Consider the following 27,926-nt stretch of genomic DNA (forward strand, 5'->3'; position numbering starts at 1 on the left):
AAGCTGGACAAAAACTTCATGCAACATCTGTAGGCTGAGGGCTCTTTTATCCGACGTCTATGCAAGGAAAAAAAAACAAAAACGCATTGCACTCACCAGTGTTATTCACTAAGGCTGTGTTCATCTACAAGATTTTCCTCAGTTGACAATAAATCATATCATACTGCATATGGCCACATATACTGTATCAGACGAGACTCGCCAACGCAAGTCCATAGGTGTGAGAGAAACAAATTGGACTACTCATGGATCATCCGTATGCCATCCAATTTTTTTCTTGCACACATCTCAAAGGAAAAAAACACGATATAAAGATATAGGGAGATGATAGAAGGATATTAAATTGTATAGCTAGATATCAGGCAGATATAGAATTTCACAACACCCCTACATAGTATACACTTGTACCCTTTAGTGTCTTTCATGTGGTGCTTAAAGGTGCTTTTAGCCCTGTTTATCCTAATAAATAATTTTAAAAAAAGCTGTGGGGTCCCTCCTATTTTTGATAATCAGCAAAGTTAAAGCAAACAGCTGGGGGCTGGTATTATCAGGCTGGGAAGGTCCATGGTTATTGGGCCCTTTGCAGCCTAAAAATACCAAAAGTGTTGCTTCATATTAGATGCGCCAATTCTGGTTCTTCGCTTCAGCTCTTACAATTGCCCTGGTGCGCTGGCAATTCGGGTAATTCTTTTAGGGTTGATGTCAGCTGTATAGAGTCAGCTGGCATCAAGCCCAGAGGTTGGTAATGGAGAGGCGTCTATCAGACACTACTATTAGTAACCCAAAAAGTAAAAAGAAAATAAACACAAAAATAGATTATTTTAAAAACACTCTCTGGCCTTTTCCCTTCTTCACCAATTTATTTTAAAAAAAATCCCATGCAGGTCCGACGTGGTCCAGGGAATCTGACATACTTCACAAATGTAAACCTGCAAAACTAAAAAGAGAGATACAAAAACAAGAGACAGTACCTCGTTCACCAATTTAATAGAAAGCAGAAGTCCAACGTTTCCAAGTGCTTCCCACGTTGTTCCTCGATTCTGACTAATCAAAAGCTATGGAACCCCCTAGGGAGCTTGTATGTTGCATTTGACTTTGCAAATGTCTATGAACTTTCTTTAAGATAAAGAAATCTGACTTTAATATTTCTTCGCTTCTCGGCCAAGAAAAAAAATTATTGAAACATTTGCAGAATCTGAACTTTTACTGATTGATTCGTGCAGAGATAATAATCGTATAACATGATTAATACAAAGGACAAAGCAGAAGACGTGGCCAAGTTTAATATTGCAGTCCGGGATCGGCTAAAGGGGAAATCTTCAAACTCTGAGACAGAAATAAGCCACAGTAAAGATACTGGCCTGCATCTGTAATTAGGGAGGAAGGGGGGAGTTGATGATATACAGGAGCGAGGATACAATGTCTCCATTGTCAAGGTCTAATCTATCCTTATTCAGTAACACAGCCAACTATTAGAAAGCATCTGAGAGCTGCAGAGTCATCTTCTTTGGGAAGTCTCTAAGATTCTTTTAACTGATCTTGGTTTTTAAGTTGGTGATCTCCACTAAAACTGACTAAACCGGTGACCGCTCAGGTTTGCACAGAAAATTTATTCGTTTGTATATTGCGAATTTCACTCTATGTTATGCAATGTGTCAGTCTTCATTGTTCTAGCATTTTATTGGAATGCTGCCATGTTTAAAATTGAGTAAAAAATAATACTAAGTATCAGGGACACTCACTGCGAGTGGAAGAAAGATGATTCCGGCAGCTAAATAGGAAAAGGTTCTTTACAGTTAGAGCAGTCAGACTGTGGAATGCCCTACAACAAGGGATAGTAATGGATGACACTATATTAACTTTAAAAACAAAGGGCTGGGTGATTTCCTCAGTACACACAACATTGTTGGTTATAAAAGATTTCATGACAAAATATATAATTTGTGGAGGAAGGTTGAACTAGATGGAGCTAGGTCTTTTTTCAATCTATGTAACTATGTAATATATTTGCTAATGTTTTTTTTTTAACTTTTGAGGCTTAATTACTTCCAAAACTACATCCACAATTTTGCATGCAGCATCTTGTCAAAGGATGGTTGTGGCTGGTAATTGTGGGCCCCTAAGGTTTTCATTAGGATGTAGTGGCTCTTGGTGGTTAAGTGGATCGCCACTAAAAGCTGATGGAGGTATACATCTGCACATAAATATCAGTTCACTAGCTCTAGTCACAAGAAGGCATTGAGCTTGGTAGTTTCAGTCCAACAAGCTGTAAGAGATTGACTTGAACAGAGGTAGACAGGTGAAACTAACGACAATTGGTTACACTTGTAACTCTTGGCTGACACTTGTTACAGTCACTCTTGTGATGGTATTCTGGCTTTTTCATCATCAGCCCCTCTGGGCAGCCTATCAAAAAAATCACAGACTGCAAATATTTTTACTGACATATTAGAAAACCATAATAAATTATTATGATTTCAAGTGAAATATCCTATCTTGGAGCGGCAGGGGATAAACTGGAGCTTAGGCTGGTGGGGCCCTAACTGTCCCTGATCCCAGAGATACATCTGATGGTGACAATGTCTGGGCCTTTGTGTGTGTGTGGGGGGAGGGGGTGGGGGGGGGAATGCAGGACAAGAGCTCGTAAAATCTAACAGTGATAGACAAACAGGGGAAACCTAGCCTCTACCACACAAAACACTCACACAGTGTAATCAAACAAGTTATAAGGAGGAGAACTAAAGCAGGGAGGAAATAACCAGATTACAGGAGGAATGCCACTGCACACCAAGCAACACACAGTAAATCCCCAAACTAGAAAACAACAGCACCCAAAATGGAGTAGCAGAAAGTTATAGTCGGCAAAGGAAGACAAATTCCTCCATCTTAAAGAGGTGAGGAATACCTGTTATAGGTCTCCCGCAACATGTGATCAAAAAGGTAACCAGCAGACTAGCTGAAATTAACTCATGCTAGACTGATCACTAATAAGCACACAGCAGGTCAATGCCCGAGCCTGTCTGTGCAACTCGGAAGCACAAGAGAAAGTATAGTGAGGAGTATCAGAGTCTGTAGTCTGAACAGTGGCTGATGCTGCCATGACACTTGGCAAGTTTAGAGCAAAACGTCGTGTGACATATGTCGACAGCCCATAGTTCTGATATGAAGAAGACATCAGCTGCATTCACTTTAGGCTGTAAAATGATAATTACAGTCAAAATAATCTTCAGCTTCAAAAAAATCACTGACACCTTAATTTTATTTTTACGGACAGACCAAAAAGTGCCCTAGATGGATGGGTCCCACAGACGGCTGCGGTGTTTCTCCTCCCGGCAGGTTGATGGTGACTGCCTTTCCCTGCACCTGTGTAGTGTGTACGGTTCCAATGGGTTCCCACCGGTAACCCGCTCCCCAGCTTGGATGGGTGCTGAAGGAGCCCCTTTTGCCCGCAGGCTCTGGCCCTGGGAACTTTAGCCTTGGCGGTGACTGTGTTTCCCTCTCTCGGTTGGACTGTTGCCTTCTGTCGGGACTTGGCTGCTGGGAAACCCAGGAGGTTCCCTTCGCTAACGGATTTGACAAATTGCATGGCGATTCCTAGCCTTGTCGGGGTCCGTAAGCCCCTGCCGGATGGTGCTGGCTTCTCTTTGCGTACCGGTCCGGTACCGCCAGGCCACCATCCACGGTCCTTACGGCTAGCTCCAATAGGCCACTCCTGCAGACGGTCACCACCGTCTGCCAACCTTGCTGATCCGTCCGGGTCACACACCCAGACCACTTTCTGTCTGCTCCTCTACCACTTTCCTTCCTCTCACTTTCACTTCCAAAACTCTATCTGCCTGCTTTTCCCGCCTCCAGGACTGTGAACTCCTCGGTGGGCGGGACCAACCGCCTGGCCCACCCCCTGGTGTGGACATCAGCCCCTGGAGGAAGGCAACAAGGGTTTTGTCTGACTTCGGTGTGCCTGACCGGGAGTGTGGGGTATGTTGGTGTTGTTCTGTGACGACCTGGCTTGTCCAGGGCGCCACATATACCTCAACATAATTATCCTAACCCTTATAATGCGGTTCAGGTTATGGAATGTTGCCTGAGTGTTCAGGTATTTGGCTTGTGCGCTGCTACAGTGGACTGCTTACCTGCTCTACCTAGAACTGGCTGACAAACCCAGTACTGCTATACTGCTGTTCAGTGCTGTCTTGGGGTCTGTGACAAATCCACTCCTGGTATATCGCTGGTAATTCTTCTATACTGCTAGCCAGTTCTACCTTCGACTGTGCGACAAACCCAGCTCTGCTACTTTTCTTACTGCCAGATGCACAGTGGACTTTGTGACAAACTGTTTCAGCTCTCCTAGTGAGGTAGATTCTTCAAGCCCATGGATGCGTAGGCACATGTGCCATGGCCATTGGTGCAGCTTGCAGGTGAGGCATGCAGGAAACATGTAATAGAAGGAGGTCACAGGCAGATAGGAGACCGGGAAGCAGATAGTAAGAGCACTGAAGGTCGCAGGTAGTAGAAGCACTGGAGGCCACAGGCAGACAGGAGGTCAGGAAGCAAGTAGTAGAAGCATTGGAGACCACAGGCAGACAGGAGGTCAGGAATCAAGTAGTAGAAGCACTGGAGGCCACAGGTAGACAGGAGGTCAGGAAGCAAGTAGTAGAATCATTGGAGGCTGCAGGTGGACAGGACACAGGAACTCTCGAAGTCTTAACACCAAGTCACAAGTGTTTGTCTTGGTAGGCCCTATATATTATAAGGCAAATGATCACAGATCACATGGGAACATGCTGGGCCACATGCAAAGCCCACCATGGAGCCCAAGAGTCCCGTGAACCGACAGGTGTGTAAGGCCCCTTTTAACATTGCGTTTAAGTGGCTCCGTTGGGGCATACATCTGAAATCCCACCACTTCACCCACAAAAAGTGTTTCGGACGTATGCGCCGACAGGGCCATTGAGTATAATGGAGCAGACAGAGCAAGCATATGCTCTGTCTTGCACCATTTTTGGGCGTATACGCTTTCGGCAGGCGGATGCCCAGACCTAGCAGACTACGTTCGGGTGTCCGGCTGCAAACAGCATATACACCCAAAAATGGTGCAAGACACAGCATACGCTTGCACTGTCTGCTCCATTATACTCAATGGCCCTGTCGGCGCATACGCCTGAAACACGTTTTGTGGCAGGAGGGTTGGGATTTTGGACGTATGCCCCGACGGAGCCACTGAAACCCAATGTGAAAGGGGCCTAACACAAACTGAGTCTTGCTATATTACTGAGTGAACCCTATTGTGCCATACCAACTTTGTACTGGATTCAGTGACAAACTCAGCTTTATGTTGAGGAGTTCACTCTGTCATACCCATGCCAGTTCTGCACAAGACTTTGCGACAAACTCAGCCTTCCTATGTCATTTACTCAAATCAGCTCATTCAGCAACTCAGCTCTGCACCATTTACTACTCATCCATGAATCTTTTTTGCATTCTTGTGGATTACAACTTTTTTATGTCAATGACCATAATCTCAATTGTGTTTCATCAGATCCAATAATTGTTATTTGCTCCTCTTGTTGCTATTCTGCTACAACTTCTGTTGTACCATGTGGATCTCTCTGCTGATTGCAGCTAAAGCTAGCACTTATCCTCATCTGTGGCCTGTACCAAGCAAGCCCTAGGGTGGCACAATTCATTAGCAAATGCTACTCATTCCCACTTGATGGCTAGCTATAGTGCAGGTGATTTTCTTTGTGCTGTAGAGCTTCTCCTCCAATTGATGTCAGATTTACATTTACAGCATCTTTCTGTGGTGTGTGTGTGTGTGTGTGTGTGTGTGTGTGTCTATGTATGTGTGTCTATGTATGTGTATGTATGTATGTATATATGTGTGTGTGTGTGTGTGTGTCTCTGGATGCCAAAAGGAGAGGTAGAATACATGCTATGTTTAACCTAGAAAAATCAACAATTCAGCACTAGTAATGAGTGAGGCACTACTTGAGTACCCGAGTATAATGGAAATCAATATGGAACTCAAGCATTTTTCCAGAAAATCTTCTGGAATAATGTTTGAGTTCCAAAATTGACTTCCATTATACTCGGGTACTCGCTTCGTGCCCAGCCCAGCATCCAACTTTTCGTTATGAGTACCAAGAGTACTCACTCATCACTAGCAATGAACTGAATGGGTAAAAAAGATGCAGAAGTTAGAGAAGAAAACATTGATATAAAACACAATGAAAAAATGCCCCGTGTTTTAGAAAAATCTAATTTATTTTGCTATTTTGCTACATTACTTGCAACAAAAATGTTGTGTGAACAAACTCTTATCCAGATTATGTAATATTGTTTGCTGCCATCTTTTATTATTTCACATTGTGTGGCTGTCAGGAGGAAGTGCTGCATATTTTAACTTTTTATTGTTTGCAAAGTAAATTTACACAAGATCTGAAGTAATCATTATAAATTCTGTCACACATCCAAAAATAACGCAAATTTCACAACTTGTTGATGCGGAGTGGCACATTCCCATGTAATTTCCCATATACGAGCGTACTCACCATAATTCGATACTCAATTGAGCAACAGGGTGCTCAGGTATGCGTGTTACTCGATCGAGTATCGCAGGTGCTCAAGTGCTATGCTTGAGTGCCCATCCCGCATGTTTCGCGGCTCTTTTTCTATTTCATTCCAATCACGGTAATGCCATAGTCCACATAGTCCAAGGGCCCACAGTGAGCAAGGACTGTTTAATACAATCTACGGACTGGCCTCCCTTATTATTGCACCACACATCTCCCAGGCTCAGCCCTACCTGCGGGGGGCTTACCACCACAGCTGCCACTACCACCAGCCCTGGGAGTACCCACATCAGCAGCGGCGGTTCCACAATCATAACCGCAACCCGCAGGTGGCGTCACATGAACATTAACTCTTATCTCCCCTGTAAATACTGCCCTTTATAAAAAAGCACCCAGGGCACGGGACCAGGCAACGGCCACCACAGTGACATCTCCAATTGTATATACTGCCTGGGACCGAGTACACCATTCCCTGAGCGACACAGAAGCATTAGGGTATGTGGACACGTAGCAGATTTACACACAAAACTGAGCATTTTGGCAGGAAAAACGCAGTAGAAAAAAATGTGCATTTTATCGTGTTTGCACATTTTTTTCACGCTTTTTTTTTGTCATGGGGATCACAGGGGTTCCTGCTCTGTACCCCCACCGGGTCTCCAGCTGATGTTACAACCGGGACCTGGCTCTTACTGTCCGGAGTGATGCCCACTCAGTTTGACCCCCTGAATGCTGTGATCAACGAGATTGCAGCATTCAGGAGGCAGGCAAAGGGATCACTTACCCCTCCCTGGTGATTGGATCCCTGTAATGCGATCACGGGGACCTGATCGCTGCCATGGCAAGCCTGGGTCATCACCATAACAACCCCGGGTTACTGAGCTATGGAGAGCCTCACACACCATGTCGTATGCATGGTGTAAGAGGCAAACTGTCAGTGCTGCAAGTGCAGGACTTAGGCTATGTGTCCACGTTGCTTTTTACCTGCTTTTTACCTGCTTTTTTGCTGCTTTTTCAACTGCAGCGTTTAATGGCAAAATAGATGTGCTCTGCTTTTCAAGCAAAGTCTATGGGAATTTTGGTTTCTTGTGCCCACTATGCAGTTCAAACTGCAGCCTTTTTCTAGCAGAAATTTGGTCAAAAACTCTGCTTTGCAGTTCAAAACGCAAATGGCAAAAACAATTGACATGTCAATTGTTTTTGCCATTTGGGTTTTGCACTGCCAAGCTGAGTTTTTGTCCAAAGTTCTGCCACAAAAAGGCTGCAGTTTGAACTGCAAAGTGCGGACAAGAAACCCAAATTCCCATAGACTTTGCTTGAAAAGCAGAGCACATCTATTTTGGCATTAAACGCTGCAGTTGAAAAAGCAGCAAAAAAGCAGGTAAAAAGCAACGTGGACACATAGCCTAACAGATATAATCCAATGCCGTGATCAAGCCCTGCAGTGGATTATATAAACGCAGGAAAAAAAAAGCTGAAAAAAGTCAGGATTCTCTGTTTTTCCTTGCAGTATTGATTAAAAACTGCAAGAAAAAAAGGATGAAAAATAAAAACCGCAACGTGTGGACATAGCCTTAGATTTTGGATTTGAGAAGCAGTGATGTCTTTTAATAAATGTGTTATATGATGGAATGTATAGTTGTCCATATGAGATTATGAGGCAGAACCGCTGAACGTGATGTCACCTGGAATTTACTAAATAACTTAGTCTTTATGTCAGACGTCTTTCAAACCTCTGGAGAATGTTGCCTCAAATAAGAAAAATTGATCCTAAGGCTGAAATGTCAGATGTAAACTTATAACCTGCAGGTGTCATGCTAAAACGAGAGAAGTATTACTATATTAAAGGGACAGTGTCACTATATCTATGACACTAAAGACAATCTTGCATAAGTGGTGTTAAAAACAATTGTTCTTCGGGTGAAATGTTTTTTTTCTGCAGCTCAAAAAATCATTGTTCTCGGCAGCACATCGTCCTGTATAATCAGGACTCATACTGCTGAGAACCATGGCCGCCTAGGTGCACTGAGCCATTTAGTATAGATCGCTCAGTGCTTATCGATTATTTTGGCTTGCCTGTGAAACCTTAAAGGGGTATTCCTTTCTACAAGATGCTATCCCAATATGTAGTAGGAGTAGTAATAATATTATTATTATTATTATTATTATTATTAGCATATTCCTCCAATTAGAAATGTAGTCTAGTTTTCCTGATAAGCTATGTCACTCACCTCATGTGCAGGGCATTATAGCTTAGGTATCCATGGTTACGACCACTAGCAACTAACTGTCACTGTATGCGTATTGCCCTGCACATGAGGTGATAGCTTTTCGGAAGATCGATACTACATTTCTAATTTTAGGTATTTGCTAATATTACTATCACATCCTACATATTAGGATAAGATCTTGGAGATGGGAATACAACTTTAAGATATGCAAAATCCTGTGGTGATCCAGAGTCGACAATGCTATGCAAATTTGCCAGAAGTACTGATTTTGCTACAATGGTGGAAATCACAAAAGAGGTATGGCTTATAATAATTCCAGCCCAAAGTTGGTGTTTTGGGTTGTTCCTGATAGTTTTGCAGCTACCTCTAGGCAATCCTAGGGGGTGAGGGGTCTTAAATGGCTTAGTTATCTACAAAGTAATGTAATGCATGTACAAATGTTTCCACCAGCAGAGTAGTGGGGGCAGCTTTGAAGTAAAATACATGGGCTATTGTAACCTCCGTCACACCCGGGTAGTAGGTGCAGGAGGCAGTATTAGGCCCAGACGTAGGTGCTGAGCGGTGGTGTGACTTTTCTGTGGTGTTGTGCAGTTTGGGGCGTCACGGTGCTCCTTCCTGGTTCCTATTATTCCAAACCCATTCCCAGGGTACATCTGTATGAGATAGGTAGGTAGCAATAATGCAGACTGGACCTTGGTATGAACAGTTCAAAGGCTTTACTGGATCACACTATGATGGTTCACATCCTCTGAACCATTTACCCATGACACTGGGTTTCCATACAGGGTTTGGTTAGTTGTCAGCTGGACTGGTGCTGCGATGGGCCCTGATAAGACTGTCTGGCAGGTACGGGACATCAGTTGCGCTTGTAACCTGCTTATCACCTCCAGCTCGGCTTGTCTCAACTGCCAACTGTCACTCTCCCTAGATACTAAAGTGACCAGGCTATAGAGGATACTGATCAGACATCCTCCCTTGCCAACACATACCACCACCTGCTGGTTTCTAGTGGTATTACAGAGCAACAACTTACATTTAATTTGACAATGACACCAGGCAATACATCAAATCATAAATTATACTCCTATGACTGCACAAACGTTTTTAATGACTCCTTCTGGGTCATTACACTATAACTCAGTACAGGATAAGTAAAGTATGTACACTATGTACACAGTGACTCCAACAGCAGAATAGTGAGTGCAGCTCTGGAGTATAATACAGGATGTAACTGAGGATCAGTAATGTAATGTATGTACACAATGACTCCACCAACAGAATAGTGAGCGCAGCTCTGGAGTATATTACAAGAGGTAACTCAGGATCAGTACAGGATAAGTAATGTAATGTGTTTACACAGTGACTGCACCAGCAGAATAGTGAGCGCAGCTCTGGAGTATAATATAAGAGGTAACTCAGGGTAAGTGCAGAATAAGTAATGTATTTACACAGTGACTGCATCAGTAGAATAGTAAATGCAGCTCTGGAGTATAAAGGGTACTTTACACGCTGCAATATCGGTACCGATATCGCTAGTGAGCATACCCCCCATTGGTTGTGCGACACGGGCAAATTGCTGCCCGTGGCGCACAACATCGCTATCACCCGTCACACGCACTCACCTTCCCTGCGACGTCGTTCTGGCCGGCGATCCGCCTCCTTTCTAAGGGGGAGGTTTGTGCGGCGTCACACGGCAGCCGTCAAATAGTAGAGGAGGGGCGGAGATGAGCGGCCGGAACATGCCGCCCACCTCTTTCCTTCCTCATAGCCGGTGGACGCAGGTAAGGAGATGTTTGTCGCTCCTGCAGTGTCACACACAGCGATGTGTGGTGCCACAGGAACGAAGGTACAACATCGTACCTGCAGCAGCAACGATATTAAGGAAATGAATGACGTGTCAAAGAGCAACTTTTTCACGTTTTTGTGCTCGTTGATCGTCGCTCATTGGTGTCACACGCTGCGATGTCGCTAACGGCGCCAGATGTACGTCACTAACAACGTGACCCCGACGATATATCGTTAGCGATGTCGCATGTCGATGTTCCTGCATTTTTGGTGCATTTTTGAGGTCACAAATGTGAAAAAATTACCAAGACAATTAGATCTCATGATAATACCTAAACCCCATAAAGGCATTAATGAAAAACCATAGAAAAAATAGGGGTAATTGACGGTATAAGGTAATTGATGGGTAAATAAACATGTCATATAATTTTCTTTTAGGCTGTGTGCTCACAGGGAAAGTGTCCTGCGAATATATCCGCAGGAGCTCACAGAAAACCGCAGCACAACTTTTGTTTTCATGCTGCGGATGTGCTGCGGTTTTATTGCGGAATGTCCTGCGAATATGCTGCGGTCATTCTGCATTGAGGATACAGTACCATGGCTTGGGCACTGCATCCTCAATGCAGAACAAGTGCTGAGTGATCGGTGAGTTCATACTTACCTCCATTACACAGCACTTCACTCTCCGGCCGTGTCTGTCTGCACATTGCCGGAGAAGGTGGGCGGGCCTGAGCTAGCTTCGGCTGTCACATGACCGGAGCTCGTGCAGGCCACGCCCACCTCCTGCTTCCTGCTCCTGGCTCCACTGCACTCCTCTGCACCGGAGGAAGTGACTGCGGTGTTTGCTATCAAGGCAGGTAAGTATACGATCTTACGGAAACATCCACAGGAATAATTCACATGCTGCAGATTTTTCCGCAGGGAAATCCGCGCTATTTCCGCTGCAGAAAAAAACCCAGCATGGCCCAGCACTTCCAAAATGCCATAGAAATGGCTGGGAACCCACTGTATTGCGGATTTTTGAGAAATCCGCAGAATTTCCGCAAAAAAGCCTTTATTGTAGAAAATGTGCATAAATACAGACAGAAAACTGGCAGATAGATTAAAAACCCGAATGATTAGAACATGTGAAGATACCAGAAAAACGAGGTTTGGGGAGGAAAAGTCCCAATTGGGGAATAGCATACCCTTGGATAAAAAACATAGGTTCAAATACAATACAACATGCGGTTTTGCCACGGGTGCATTTTTTGGGGCTAAAAACGCTGCATCTTTGTGGTTAATAAAAGATGCTGTGTGTGAACATAGCCTAATACAGGATGTAACTCAGGATCAGTACAGGATAAGTAATGTAATGTATGTACACAGTGACTGCACCAGCAGAATAGTGAGTGCAGCTCCGGAGTATAATACAGGATGTAACTCAGGATCAGTACAGGATAAGTAATGTACACTATGTACACAGTGACTCCAACAGCAGAATAGTGAGTGCAGCTCTGGAGTATAATACAGGATGTAACTGAGGATCAGTAATGTAATGTATGTACACAGTGACTCCACCAGCAGAATAGTGAGTGCAGCTCTGGAGAATAATACAGGATGTAACTGAGGATCAGTAATGTAATGTATGTACACAGTGACTCCACCAGCAGAATATTGAGTGCAGCTCTGGAGTATAATACAAGATGTAACTCAGGATCAGTACAGGATAAGTAATGTAATGTATGTACACAGTGACTGCACCAGCAGAATAGTGAGTGCAGCTCTGGAGTATAATACAAGATGTAACTCAGGATCAGTACAGGATAAGTAATGTAATGTATGTACACAGTGACTGCACCAGCAGAATAGTGAGTGCAGCTCTGGAGTATAATACAAGATGTAACTCAGGATCAGTACAGGATAAGTAATGTAATGTATGTACACAGTGACTGCACCAGCAGAATAGTGAGTGCAGCTCTGGAGTATAATACAGGATGTAACTCAGGATCAGTACAGGATAAGTAATTTAATGTATGTACACAGTGACTGAACCAGCAGAATAGTGAGTGCAGCTCTGGAGTATAATACAGGATATAACTCAGGATAAGTACAGGATAAGTAATGTAATCTATGTACACAGTGACTCCATCAGCAGAACAGTGAGTGCAGCTCTGGAGTATAATACAGGATGTAACTCAGGATCAGTACAGGATAAGCAATGTAATGTATGTACACAGTGACTCCACCAGCAGAATAGTGAGTACAGCTCTGGAGTATAATACAGGATGTAACTCAGGATCAGTACAGGATAAGTAATGTAATGTATGTACACAGTGATTCCACCAGCAGAATAGTGAGTGCAGCTCTGGAGTATAATACAGGATGTAACTCAGGATCAGTACAGGTTAAGTAATGTAATGTATGTCCATAGAGACTCCACCAGCAGAATAGTGAGCGCAGCTCTGGACTATACTACATGCATGAAATGTGCCACAAAATCTGAAAATTGCATGTGTGTATTTTTCTGTAGAATAGTGACAGATCTGCAGCAGATTTTCCGGATTTGCATTTACTCTCACATGTGCGTTTCTATGTGAGCAGTGTATGGTACTAAGGGCTATGAGATCTTCAATAAATGAAACCTCTTCTATAAGTCACGCAATGGAATTCCACAGCTTTTTCGCCTCTCGAACTGTTTCACAGAAATGTGGTGTAAACACTTATGGTTGAAGATAAAGTAACTGCACATATGAGCGGCCTCATTGTGTAAATTGTGCTGTGCGAGTCTCATACTGGCAGTCGCCAGACTTCTCTGCCTGAAGGACACAAATACTGTAGTCTGAGGTGTTTACAGTTAACATTCCAGATCATTATTAGAAAGGGAATGGAGGGACGGCCGCGAGTGTTAATGTACACGACAGCTCCAGACGTATAGGGTCCGTTCACATGATCTGACCGGTGGTACGGTACGACCGCTGATCAGGACCGATCTGTTTACAAAGGCAGACCAAAGTAAACAATGTACCTTCACCGATATGCCTAACTGCCAACTTTAGAAGAATAGAAAGAGGAACAAACCATACATTGCGCTGAATGCGCGGTGACACATTTTAGCCACACCCCAAGCTACATCCCCAACCACACCCATTTGCCATTTCTCTCTACTTTGACAGGAGATGTCAGAGGGGCGGTGACAGTGAAGGACATTCAGCAGATTTCCGAGACTACAGGGTGTAGACCCAAATCCAAGTCCTAATCATTTACATTACATGTGAATACGGCTTAAGGCCCCCTTCACACGTCCGTGATTTCGGTACATATGACGTCTGTTTTTACGAACATATGCAGACTACATATGCAGATCCATTAACCACTTCACCCCCAGGCGATTTTCCGTGTTTTATTTTTGCTCCCCTTCTTCCGAGAGCCGTAATATTTTTATTTTTCCATCAATGTTGCCATACAGGGGCTCATTTTTTGCGGAATGAGCTGTACTTTTAAATGATAGAATACGAAGAAAAGGCTCTCCTTTTTTTTCCTTTGTGTAGGAGTGATGGTGTGCCGGAGTTCTCTCTATATTGTACTTTTAAATGAAACCATGAGTTTTACCATATAGTGTACTGGAAAACAGCAAAAAAAAATTAAAGTGCGCAAAAACTGCAAAAAACGTGTGATCGCACAATAGTTTTTGAGATATTTTATTCACTATATGATAAAACTGATATGTTGGTTTGATGTCTCAGGTCGTTATGAGTTTGTAGACACCAAACATGTATAGGTTTACTTTTATCTAAGGGGTTAAGAAAAATTCACAAGTTTGCCCAAAAAAGTGGCACACTTTTAGCACTATTTTCTGAAACCCATAGCTGTTACACCTCGTGGCTCTCCTGGGGCAAGGAATGGGGCAGTCTCCCATTTCTTGCCTGCCACGAGCGCTCCTGCTCAGCAGCGCCAAAGGTCTGCCAGTCTGCCAGACTGCGCGAGATACCTTCTCAGAGAGGCAGCAGAAGGGTAACACCTAGTGGTTCACCTGTTGCAAGGAGTGAAACGGTCTCCCATTCCTTGCCTGCCACAGGTCCTCCTGCTCAGCGGCCCCGAAGGTCTGCGAGGTTGCGCAATGTGCAGAGGTTTGCTGCTCAGGGAAGCAGTGAGACTCCCGTTATCTCTGCACATTGTGAGACCAAGGATCCCGCCTCTATTTCCCAGAGGCAAGGAGGGTGAGCATGTGCAATGCGTGGTGGGTCCTGATTCGCCCACTGACGTCACACGGCTTGATGACAAGGCTGGTGACGTGGTGAATCCTGACTGGCCAGGCTGGGACGTCGTGGACCCTGATTGGGTTAAGTCCGTCATCTCCGCCTCGCGCCCGCCCTTGGGTGGAGCTACACCTCCTTAAAAGCTCCCCCTGCCATCATGGCGGCGCGTGACCGTCCTTCTATGTTTGGATGTCTGGCAGCATGCTGCTATGCCACTGTACAGACGTCATTGTTTTTTGTGGGCTTTGCCCTTGCTGCTCAGGCAGCACCTGGTTTTCAGGTCGTGCCCCTGCCTTGCTGCTCCGGCAGTATCTGATTCAACAAGCCGTGTTCCAGTCCCAGGTGAGCTCCTCGAGTCTCCACCGGACTCACCTGGTTCTTGAAAGCACACGTGCGTGGGCACCTCTGTGCTACCCTCGTGCCATATTCCTGTGACTCCTGCTGGCACACGTGCGTAGGCACCTCTGTCCGTCCCCGTGCAACAGGTACACCGATCGAGAAGCCCCGAGCCATACAACCCTCACGGGTTAGGGCGGACCGGTGTACATAGATCGTCTGTGACATTCCAGACGATCACTAGTAGCAACCCGCTCACTCTTTCCAGACCATAGCAGCGGTCCCTTACACCACACAGTGGACCTTGACCGGCGGAAGCTGTCCATTTCCCATCTTGGCACGCTTCCCCGGGTCCCCCTCGTAACACATAGCATTCTAATTTTTCGGGATCTTTGGCTCAGTGACGTCTTATATTTTGCGTCTTGAGCTGACATTTTTAACGGTACCATTTTTGCGCAGATGCTACGTTTTGATCTCCTGTTATTGCATTTTGCGCAAAATTTGAGCGACCAAAAAACGTAATTTTGGCGTTTGGAATGTTTTTGCCGCTACACCGTTTACCGAGCAGAATATTTGATTTTAGATTTTTCTAGATTGGGTGTTTCTGAATGCAGCAATACCAAATATATGTATATTTTAAATTTTTTTTAACCCTTTTAATTTTCAATGTGCCGAATGGGGGGTGATTTGAACTTTTAGGGTTTTTTTAAATTTTTTTAAACTTTTTAACTTTTTTTTTTATTTTACTAGGTCCCCTAGGGAACTATAATGATCAGCTATCTGATCGCTCTTCCATTTCTCCAGATCACAGATACACAGCTAAGATCTGGAGAAAAGTGGCTTTAGGCTGGACTCACACGAACGTATGAAAAAATGTCCCATTCCCATCCAGAAGAGTAGGACGATTTTTTCTCACTTGTCATCGTGTGCAATCCATTTGTTCTCTGCTACAGGATAGGAATGTATCCAAAAAAACGAACGTCACTAGGATGGTGATGGTCCGTGTACCGTCCGTGTGACGTCAGTTTTTTGTTCTCGTACCTATTAACTTGCATTGGCGAGTCTCGGATTATTTCGGCAGCGAATCGCAGCATGTTGCGACTTTTCTCTCATCCAGAATCTGGATGCGAGAAAAGCTGACCAACTGCTCTGCCTGATTGTCTAACATTGGTCTTAGTGCAATGAGAGATTTTCTCGCATTGCACTCGTCCGATTCATAAGCTCGTGTGAGCGTACCCTTAACTCTCACACACTGCTCTCTGCCGGCAGTGAGAGAAAGTGACTCATGATAGCTACAGAAGTCATCACATGACCCTGTGCTACCATGGCAATCACCGGAAGTCATGTGATCACGTCGCGTGACTTCCGATGGCGGTGGGTAAGTTATGCTATTGACGGCGTGCTGATACATCTCGGTGTCAGATTTTGGCAGCGAGATGTAAGGGGTAAATAGGTGTGGGTGAACCCAATTCCACTCGCTGTTGAAATCAGCTGACATGTTCGCAGATCACAGTGGACTGCCCATGGCAATTTGCAGGGATTAACCTCACATGATCCATGACATACCCAGTATGTCATGTGCTGTGAAGAGGTTAAAATCAATGGGCCTGTGCACACATCCGTTTTTTCTCATGGATACATGTCCATGTGGTGCACACAACACGTGTCTGTGCGCTCCACATGGTGACATGCCCTTTTTTCTCACACAACGGATCTTGCACTGACATCAGTGTGACACGTACTGGAGAAAACATGTGTCTTTGAAATAAAGTGATTTTCTATGCCCACCTGTCTCTAGCGATGCTGTCTTCGGCGCTGCTGTCACTTGCTTCCAGGCCCGCTCATTATGCTCATGAATATTCACTACACAATGGACCCAGAAGCAGTTTCGCCAGAGACAGCAGCACCACGGACAGCAGTGCTGGGGACAGATGAGTACAAAGTTCCTGCTCTCCGTGTGCTATCACAGTTAGCACACAGGGAACACTAGTGTGCCAAAATCACCACACACTGATGGGCCATATGCACCTTCAACACAGTCCATGCAAACCGTGAAAGAGGCCTCAGTGTCCAAGCCAAGTTAATGAGTTTTCATTAAATTTCGGCCCTCTGTGCATCTAAGGACGCTGCTGAACTGTGCGGCTCTGGTGCTTTTCCCTCTATAGACTTCTATGTGGAGCCTGAAAAAAATGCAGGTAAAAATAAAAATCAACTACAAAAACTTTTCTGTAGTATTAACCCCTTCATCACCAATTTTCCATTTTTTTTTTTTAATTTTATATTTTCTTCCTTTTCTTCCAAGAGCCATAACCTTTTAGTTTTCTGGCAATATAGTCATATCAGGTCTTGATTTTTTTGCAGGACACATTGTACTGAATCACACCATTCATTTTGCCCCATATTGTACTGGAAAACTGGAAAAAAAAAACTCCAAGTCCGGTAAAATTGCAAAAAACGTTCAATTGCACGATTGTTTTGGGATTTTTTTTGTTTACCATGTTCCCTTTATGGTAAAACTGACCCGGTATTATGATTCCCCAGGTCAGTAGAAGTTTGTAGATGCCAAACATGTATAGTTTTACTTTTATCTAAATGGTGAACAAAAAAAATCAGATTAAAAAAAAAAAATTGTATTTTTGGCGCCATTTTCCAAAACCGTAGTGTTCTCATTTTTAATATCTGCGGCTCAGTGGCGGCTTATTTTTTTGTGTTTTGAGTTGACATTTTTAATTTTACCGTTTTTGTGTAGATGCGATGTTTTGATCGCCTGTTATCATTTTAAAGAAATGTTACAAAAAACAAAAAATGTAATTCTAGCATTTGGAATTTTTTTTATCACTACCCCGTGTAACGATCAGATTAACTGATTTTAGATTTTGATAGATCGGGCATTTTTGAACACAGCAATACCAAGTATGTTCTAATATATTTGAATTTCTAGTTTTGTGGGGGGATTTCATATTTTTAAACTTTTTATTGATTTTATTAGTTGAAGCCTGCATTGTGCGATCGCTTCTGCTATTTGGAGCAATGCTTTCCCATCGCTCTGATCAGTAGAAATGCTGTTCTCCTGGGAATGCCAGCGCTCTGCCGACATTCACAGGAAGCACGTCTTTACAGCGGCAGGAGTCATCAGCCGACTCCCCACTGTGATGGCGCGATCCCCATCAGAGCACATTAGATCACTTTGTCAGAGTTTGACAGAGCAACCAAATTAGTTAACAGGTGCAGGTGGATCAGATTAGCAGACATGTGCAGGGAATGGGTCACCACACAAGCCTGCATTACAGGGACAGATACGAGCTTGGATGTATAGGTACATCCAAGATTATAAACAAGCTAAAACATTAAGGAGGTTGTCCACTGCTCAGCATTAGCGGCCACATCAATGTAAATCTGATAAAGAATGCTTTTCTCAAATACCTTGTGTTAGCTATATTTCTTCTGAACAGTGCTATTGCAGTCCACTCATCCCCATCATGTGACCTATGAGATCTGGTGATGTCACGTCAACTTCCAGTTGACCTGATAACCACCGATGTGGGCCCCAGTCTACCTGAGTCACTGGGTTGTGGGTGGAGTTTCACCGCTCGTCACAGCCCATCATCGCTCCTGCTTGTGGCGCTCTGCAGCACAGGAGAGAGTGCGCGAGATGCTGGCCTGTGACGAGTGGTGAAACTTCATCCACAGCCCAGTCGCTCAGGAATACTGGTGCCGCAGTAATGTTGGGTCAACTGGAGGTTGACGTGACATCACCGGATCTCAGAGGTCACGGAGCGCGGGGGTCACGAGAAGGGAATGAGCGGACCGCAATAGCACCACTCAGAGGTAGAATTTACTACACAAGGTATTTGAGAAAAGCCTTCTCTATGAGCTTTACATCAATGTGGCTACTATTGCTGTGTAAACCCCCCCTTTAAAAAATGGAGTCACATCTGCACAAAATACGTATCACATAAGGGGAAAAATGCAGAAAAGAAACGCAGAAAGATGCCATAATTAATCAGAGAAGACGAGTATTGCATTGTGCAGTCCAGGAAAAAAAACAGAAAAAACACAGCATTATGATTATAGGGACACCAAATATCTCCATGTTATTTGCTGATTTATTTATTTTTTTTTTAAAGGGCATAAAAAAAGTCATTATTTTAATACAGCAGCACTCTGTAAGCGCTAAGATACATGCAAACAGAGAATATATGAAATTTACACTGCATTAACGCTATATGGAATATACTTAAGTAATAAAGGTACTGTATTTTCCGGTTTGTAAGACCCACTTTTTTTCCCCCAACACTGGGGGGAAAATGGGGGTGTGTCTTACTGGGGTAGCAGTGGTGGCGCAGGGTCGGCGATACTCTGGGCTCGTGGGGTGCTGTGGCGGTGAGCACCATTGATCTGCCGGTTGACTGCGGCCTGCTTTGAATCGGAGTTGACTAGATGGACGTCAACTAAATAGTCACGGAGGCGGCGCGTGTGTTGTGGGCGGAGAGGGGTTTTTGGGGAACGCCGCTCGCCTGGGGAATCTCTGGCGCTCGAGTCCGATGCTTCTGCTCCTCGGTGGCTCGAGCACGGGGCCGGACCCGGGGACTCGAGCAGTGCCTCCTCGCCCACGAGTGAAATGGGAAGGTTTGGTAGTGGGATGTCAGTTGTGACGCCACCCATGGGGTTGTGGTGATGGTGGGCACCACCGCTGCTGGTGACGGGGGTTCCCGGGAGCGATGGTGGGGAGCAGCTGAGGTGTTGGCCCCTCCATGGGTAGGGGCTGTTGGGCCCGGTAGGAGGGAGCGTGCTGCAGGGCGCAGTGCTGCGGTGCGGTGCCTGATGGCACTGTTGTACTCACAATTGAACCACACAGAGTCACTGGTAAACTAGAAACTGCCGAAGTCCGCAGCCTTTGCTACGGAGGGTGTTTAAGTCCCACACACGGTGCAGCAGACCCCTGTTCTTTCCCTGCAGTCAGGTGCCTCTTTCTCCATTCTTTCTCTTTCTTTCCTCCTCGGCCGGCAATGGGGAGTCCACTCTCCTGCAGTGATCCAGGATCTCTTTCGATACCGGTGGGCCACTACCCTACCCCGGTCACCTCAAGTCCCTTCCTCACTAACAGCCTGTCCCGGTCCTTTTGGAGCACGCTTCTGTAGCAGCCTGGGAGCTACAACTCCGGACTCCTCTCCCTCTCCCCACACACTCTGCTCCAGCCCCTCCCCTGCTGCTCTGTTTTGCTCTTACCCTGGGGGGGTGTCTGTCCTGCTGCACTGGTGTGGGATCAGGTTACCAAGGAGGAGAATGGCCTGCACTTTGCTGGATTTCTGTAGGCTCTGTGACACCCTGGTTTTGCCAGGGTGTCACACACCCCCTTGGTAAAACACAGCCCGTCCTTGGGCTGACTGGGCACCGACATTTATTGTAACGGGAAAAAGAAAGTGCACACATTACAACTATACATCTTCCCACATCGGGAGGTACGTTTACTAAAACTTTAAACTGTTCTGCCACCCCACACCTGCGGTGCAGATGGCCTCCTCCTGAACTTGAGGACGTTCAACAGGGGTGACAGTCCATAAAACAGTCAACTTTTTTTTTAACTTGCAGGTAGCCGTCCATGTTCCGCTACCGTCGCTGCTGCCACTGCCGCTCCCAGTATGGGGCACGGGTCCCATGCTCTGCCTCCTGTGTAAGGGCCAGGCCTACTCGGATGCCCTCGGCACCGGCTACAATCAGCCTTCGCTAACTGCCGAGGGCTCCATCTCTCACTGGCCTGCTCCTCTCTGCAGGTGCACTCCGGCTGCTCCACAGCCAGGACGGGGTACCTGGGAGCGGCTGGCACCGCATCTGGGGCAGACTTCCAATTGGGTGTCGCCTCTGCTGTGGCCAGGCGGACTGCCGGAGCCGACATCATCACCGTTGCGGCTGGGCGGACTGCCGGGGCCGACGTCATCACCGTTGCGGCCGGTTGGACTGCCGGAGTCGGGTGAGATGTCACAGGGGTTGCGGCTACTGCTTCCAGGAACCAGACGGGTGCAGAGTCCTGGCGTCCCTGCTCTTTATCCCCGTGGTCACATGGGGCACGATCTTCACCCGCCCCCCCCTTGGTTCCCTCCGACACCTCCTTCTTCAGGGGGCAGGGCTTCACTTTTGTGCCTTCCCTGCTCGGGGAAGATGGCTCGAGCGGGAACTTTTCACGCCCAAGATGGCGGAATTTCAAAATTTTCGGCCGGACACCGCCGGCGGGGACTGCAAGGCACACTTCTACTGGTAAATAGATGGGTAATAATAATAATAATAATAATAATAATAATAATCTTTATTTCTATAGTGCCAACATATTCCGCAGCACTTTACAATTCAGGAGGCTCATATACATATACATATCATATACATAAACATATACAAACAAGTAACAATTATAGAAGATACAATAATTAAAAGGAAAAATGGCAACCCTGCTCGTGAGAGCTTACAATCTACAATGAGATGGGAGGAGGGGCAAGGTACAAGTGCTTATTTACAATGACAATCCAGCCATCTCATGGGGGATAGATAATGGCTTCCTGGACCAGTTGGCCAGAGTCTTGAGATGCATTTGGGTGCCATGGAGTTTGACGTGGGGTTATGTTCTGAGAAGTTGTAGAGGGATTAGGTGAAATTAGTTTGGCTAGGGAGTGTGATAGGCCACCCTAAAAAGATGCGTTATTAGGGAGCGTCTGAAGCTGAGTAAGTTGTGATTTGTCCTAACTTCTTGGGGTAGAGCGTTCCAGAGGTTTGGTGCAGCTCGGAAGAAGTCTTGGATTCAGGAGTGGGAGGTTCAAATTAGTGTGGATGTTAGTCGAAAGTCATTTGCAGAGCGTAGAGAACGGGTGGGATGATAGACAGAGAGGAGGGTGGAGATGTAGGGGGGTGCTGCACTGTGGAGAGCTTTGTGGGTGAGAACAAGCAGTTTGAATTGGATCCTATGATATATGGGCAGCTAGTGCAATGACTGGCAAAGAGCAAAGGCATCCGAGTAGCGGTTAGCCAGATAGGTGACCCTGGCTGCTGCATTAAGGATGGACTGTAGAGGGGAGAGTCTAGTTAGGGGGAGACCAATTAATAGAGAGTTACAGAAGTCAAGGCGAGAGTGGATCAGGGCCACGGTGAGGGTTTTTGTCGTTTCCATTGTCAGAAAGGGGCGGATTCTAGAGATGTTCTTGAGGTGCAAGCGGCAGGTGCGGGCAAGAGATTGTATGTGGGAGGTGAAAGAGAGATCGGTGTCAAGTATAACACCCAGACAGCTGGCCTGCGGCCTAGGACTTATCGTTGTGCCACACACAGAGAGGGAGATGTCAGGTTTAGGAAGGTTGGGAGATGGAGGGAAAAGCAGAAGTTCAGTTTTGGAAAGGTTAAGTTTCAGATAGAGAGCAGACATGATGTTGCAAACTGCAGTCAGGCAGTCACTTGTGTTCTGTAGTACAGCGGGGGTGAGCTCAGGGGATGAATTGTATAGCTGTGTGTCATCAGCATAAAGATGGTACTGGAAGCCAAATCTGCTGATGGTCATTCCAATTGGGGCAGTGTAGAGGGAGAACAGAAGAGGGCCAAGGACTGAACCTTGAGGGACCCCAACAGTGAGAGGGAGAGGAAAAGATGTGGAGCCAGCAAATGATATGCTGAATGAGCGGCCAGAAAGATAGGAAGAGAACCAGGAAAGAACAGTGTCCTTTAGGCCGATAGAATGGAACATAGAGAGAAGGAGATGGTGGTCAACAGTGTCGAAGGCTGCAGAAAGGTCAAGAAGAATAAGCAGAGAGTGGTGACCGTTACGTTTTGCTGTCAATAGGTCATTGGTCACTTTGACAAGGGCAGTTTCTGTTGAGTGTAGAGAGCGGAAGCCAGACTGTAAAGGATCTAGAAGAGAGTGAGTGGAAAGGTAGTGGGTAGAATCCTGTTCGTGACGCCAAGTTGTCGCGGGCGGAGAGGGGTTTTTGGGGAACGCCGCTTGCCTGGGGAATCTCTGGCGCTCGGGTCCGGTGCTTCTGCTCCTCGGTGGCTCGAGCACGGGGCCGGACTCGGGGGCTCGAGCAGCGCCTTCTCGCCTACGAGTGAAAGGGGAAGGTTTGGTGGTGGGATGTCGGTTGTGACGCCACCCACGGGGTTGTGGTGATGGTGCGCACCACCGCTACTGGTGACGGGGGTTCACGGGAGCGATGGCGGGGAGCAGCTGAGGTGTTGGCCCCTCCGTGGTTAGGGGCTGTTGGTCCTGGGGCCCGGTAGGAGGGAGCGTGCTACAGGGCGAAGTACTGCGGTGCGGTGCCTGATGGCACTGTTGTACTCACAGTTGAACCACACAGAGTCACTGGTAAACTACAAATTGCCGGAGTCCGCAGCCTTCGGTACGGAGGGTGTTCAAGTCCCACACACGGTGCAGCAGACCCCTGTTCTTTCCCTGCAGTCAGGTGCCTTTTTCTGTACTCTTTCTTTCTTCCTCAGCCGGTCGTGGAGTCCACTCCCCTGCAGTGATCTGGGATCTCTTTTGATACCGGCGGGCCACTACTCTGCCCCGGTCACCTCAAGTCCCTTCCTCACTAACAGCCTGTCCCGGCCCTTTTGGAGCACGCTTCTGTAGCAGCCCGGGAGCTACAACTCCGGACTCCTCTCCTCTCCCTCTCCCCACACACTCTGCTCCAGCCCCTCCCCTGCTGCTCTGTTTTGCTGTTACCCTGGGGGGGCGGTGTCTGTCCTGCTGCACTGGTGTGGGATCAGGTTACTAAGGAGGAGAATGGCCTGCACTTTGCTGGATTTCTGCAGGCTCTGTGACACCCTGGTTTTGCCAGGGCATCACATGTGCGCAGCATTTTTGAAGCATTTTTGGTGAATAAAACTAATTTGATTAAACATCTGCTGTTGACAAGGCAAATGTAATATGCCCACAAAAAAAGCTGCAAAAAATGTCATAAAAAGGACAATTTAAATAGTGCTTTTACTGCCAAGAGAGCAGAAAAAAAGCATAGCCTAAACAAGCACTGAGTTTGTTCATCGGGTCATCGTTTACCCAGTAAGATAATTGTGAAGCGATTGTGAGGAGAGACTATCTTGAGCAGACGACAGAAGGCGCTGTGTGAACTGTACCCTATGACCTGTCAGTTGTGAAATTGTGTTTTGTTTGTGTTAGCTCTATCCTGTGGTTTTCGGTTTTTTTTCATGTTTTTATGTGATTTTTTAACAGTGTTAAATTAACCAAAAATGTCAAATGCCTATTACAGGTTACAAAATATTGATATATACACACTGTATATTTATTTAAACTGCATTAACGCTATATAGAATATACTTAGACAACTTAAGGTGCCGTATTTTCCGGTTTGTAAGACGCATCTTACAAACCACTTATGGCTTACTGAGGTAGCAGTGGTGGCGCAGGGTCGACAATACTCCGGGCTCGTGGGGTGTCGTGGCGGTGAGCACCATTGATCTGCCGGCAGACTGCGGGCTGCTTTGAATCGTAGTTGACTAGATGGACGTCAGAAAATGGCAGCGGAGGCCATATATATTGCTGAAATGTACCATCCAGATGATAAAATACATTAGGAGCACCTGTCCTGTCTCACACATGTACACCTGTAGGAGAATCATAAAATACATCTTCCAATGGGTTCCATCATAAAACGTAAAAGTATTCTGGCATGGAATGACTGTTCAAATCAAGTACAGGTGATTGGTGCACCCTTTGTGTGGCCAAACAGTTCAGTGCACCCTCTTGAACTACTCAACTACTGTCTCAACCCCCCCTTTTCTATTGTGATTGACAGCTCTGGCTTTATAGGCTTTATAAAGCCAGTGAAGGGTGGAGCTAGTAGGTAAACAAGCCGTCGGGCCTCTTGATGTGGCATTCTGAGGTGTCTCCACAACAGCTGCATTTAGCTGCCCCCCCGAGTGGGATTTGGCAGGTCTCTGAGCTCGCTGTCAAGATGACAATTGTCTCAGGGAGTGAGTATCATGGCGACTCCCAGAATCAATTACACTCGCCGTCTTTCAGGCTCAAGTACAATTGAAGTCCTGTCTGCTGGCACTTTCAGGTCACAGATCAGGGCAATGTCAACAGTGCGGTCAAGTTATCTGTCCATACTGCTGACGTCATTCTCTGGTGCCACACAGGCGCGGCCGTTGGTCTCGTAACTGCTCCAGTGGAGTTGATGGGGCTGAATATTCATTGTCGTGTGGAGGGAAACAATATGGAGATGGAGGGGGGATAATGGCTGTGGAAACAATATGGGAAGTGGGGGTAATAATGGCTGTAGAAATATGGAGAGCGGAGAAGGGAAATGGCTGTGGACACAATATTGGGAATAGGACGGGAGGAAGATAATGGCTGTGCAAACAATATGGAGAGCACGGGGAGGGAATAATGGCTGTGGAAATAATATGGGGAGTGGGGGGATAATGGCTGGTGAAGCAATACACTCCCTGACAGAAATTCTGTCGCTTATCCATGTTATGTAAATAAAAGCTTATAACCTGACTTTAAATTCATCCATTGGTTTTAGAAATCACTCTTTTGAAAGCTGAAACCCTCCCAAATTTGGTTTAGGTTATGAAAATATAGTTGCTGCAAAAATGAAATATTGATCATTTAATGAACACAGAAAGGTCAGATTTTGGCAAGACAAAAGTTTTGTCGCCTTGTCATATAAGGCACCCAATCCTAGTTTACATCCTCACCTGTGCTCACTAAATGCTCGGTTACTTAGCAGGGAGGAAATCTGTGAGGAGACAGTATAGTAAGTGGGGAGATCTGTGAGGTGACACGGTGGAATGTGCGAGGAAGCAGTATGATAAGTGAGGGGAATGGGTGTGGGAACAGTATGGGGAGCGGGGATGCAGAAGGAGAGTATGGGAGGTTGGGACATGTGTGAAGAGATAATATAGTGAGTTGGGGAAATGTGTGAGGACACAGTATGAAGGACAGGGTAAACGTGTGAGGTTACTATTGAAGGGAATAGTGTGAGGAGAGTATTGGGGAGAAAAGTGTGAAAATACAGACTACTTACTGGGTAGTGTGGGAAGAGCGGTCTAGAGAGCGACAGAATAAATCAACAGTGTGCCAAGGAGGGATATTATGATGACAGGGCTTAGTATAGGTATTGCACTGTATAGGGGGTACAGAGAACAGTGTGAAGAATGGGCTCAATATCAAAAGAGGGCAGTGTGAAAGGTTTGCAAAATTGTCAGGGTAGTGTGTGGATCATATTTTATGCAGGGAACAAAGTAAAGAGCAATTATTTATTTAGGAGTACAGCTCAGGGCAGATATTTTAATTCTGGAGCATTATAATCACATTGCTTTTTTAAGGGTATTGTGTCAGGATGTGCTGCAGAAGATGTATGATCCTGCCTGTGTCTCATCATTACTGTGGTTCCTGAATGGTGTAACGTCCTGGTGGTGGATTCACTGGACACTGCACTGGACTCCCCCAGTGAAGCAACCCGGAGCTAACCCCTATATAGGGACTGTCCGATCACCCCACCAGAGGGCCTAGATGCATGGTAGCCGGAACACTAGGGGTACGGGATGAGTCCTTTAGGGATCTGCAGAGGAATGTCTCTGAGTCCAATGAGCTCCGTAGGCAGGACAGATGACTGGAACCGGGTTTAAGTGTCGGGTAGGAACAACAGACGGGGTCTGGGTCCAGCGAGACGTGCAGGCTGATGTTACCAAGTGAAGTTGGGGGTCGGTGACGGGTACAGGCTGATGGAAGATGGCGGGATCCTCAGCAGACAGTCACCGGGAGACTTCCTGGGGAATCAGCAGTCAGGACCAGGTTGAGGCGACAGACAGACTCTGCGGAAGAGACAGTGTTAAACAGGAGATAAGGTACAGAGGGACCTGAACACCTAGCTATGGAAACACGTTGATCAGGCACCACCCACCTGGAAAGGGAAGATTTATATACCTTGCACCTGTATCAGCTATATCCTGTTCCAGGAATGCTGGCCCTATAAGCCAAGGTGAGTGAGCACGGTCCCGCCCTAATACACATGCATGAAGCCCGGGAGCCAGAGGCAAAAACATGAGGCCGGAGGGACCACCGAGTTGGGAGCACGAGGGACGCAGGGTAGCATGAGCGGGAGCAGCGGCCGCGATCGGTGAGCATGTGGACCCGATCAGTGGGTACGGAGCGGCGTCATGACGCTGAGACCAGATCAGTGGGTAGGGAGCGGTATTGTGACACCGAGCCCAGATCAGTGGGTATGGAGCGGTGTCGTGACACTGAGACCGGATCAATGGGTATGGAGCGTTGCCGTGACACAGAGACCGGATCAGTGGGTATGGAGCGTTGCCGTGACACGAGACCGGATCAGTGGGTAAGGAGCGTTGCCGGGACACTGGGAGCGTGACAAATGGTCTTCTGTCTGATGAATGTATTTGCGTCTGATCTGACTACATTTGATGTACCAAGAACTAATGGTGGTTCTGGTGCTGAATTCATGTTCTGATGGTGGTTCCGGTGATTTATTCCTGTACTAATGGTGGTTCTAGTTATGTATTCATCTGCTGATTTTGGTTCTGTGATGTATTCATATAATGATGTTGGTTCTAGTGATATATTTCTCTACTGATGGCGTTTCTGGTGAAGTATTTCTATACTGATAGGGGTCCTGTGCTGTTATTGGTTTTAATCCTGTACATTTGTAACAATCCATAACTTGTAAGATTGTGTGATACATAGCTATGTTAATAAATTGTTGCACAGTCTGACAAGTTAAGAGTTCCTACTTTTTATGATAAGAGCA

General features: G+C 46.1%; 1 protein-coding gene across 1 annotated transcript in view; it reads left to right on the plus strand.

The window, feature by feature from the left end:
• The first annotated feature begins 11,378 nt into the window (after positions 1-11,378).
• The window catches only part of LOC142311821 (uncharacterized), a 241,889-nt gene continuing 225,341 nt past the window's right edge, over positions 11,379-27,926 (plus strand). Inside the window, exon 1 of the mRNA XM_075350578.1 lies at positions 11,379-11,442. The gene's annotated coding sequence lies outside the window, so the exon portion shown is untranslated. The remainder of the gene's footprint in view (positions 11,443-27,926) is intronic.

This window comes from Anomaloglossus baeobatrachus, chromosome 5 (assembly GCF_048569485.1).
Source record: "Anomaloglossus baeobatrachus isolate aAnoBae1 chromosome 5, aAnoBae1.hap1, whole genome shotgun sequence".
Classification (NCBI taxonomy): Eukaryota; Metazoa; Chordata; class Amphibia; order Anura; family Aromobatidae; genus Anomaloglossus; species Anomaloglossus baeobatrachus.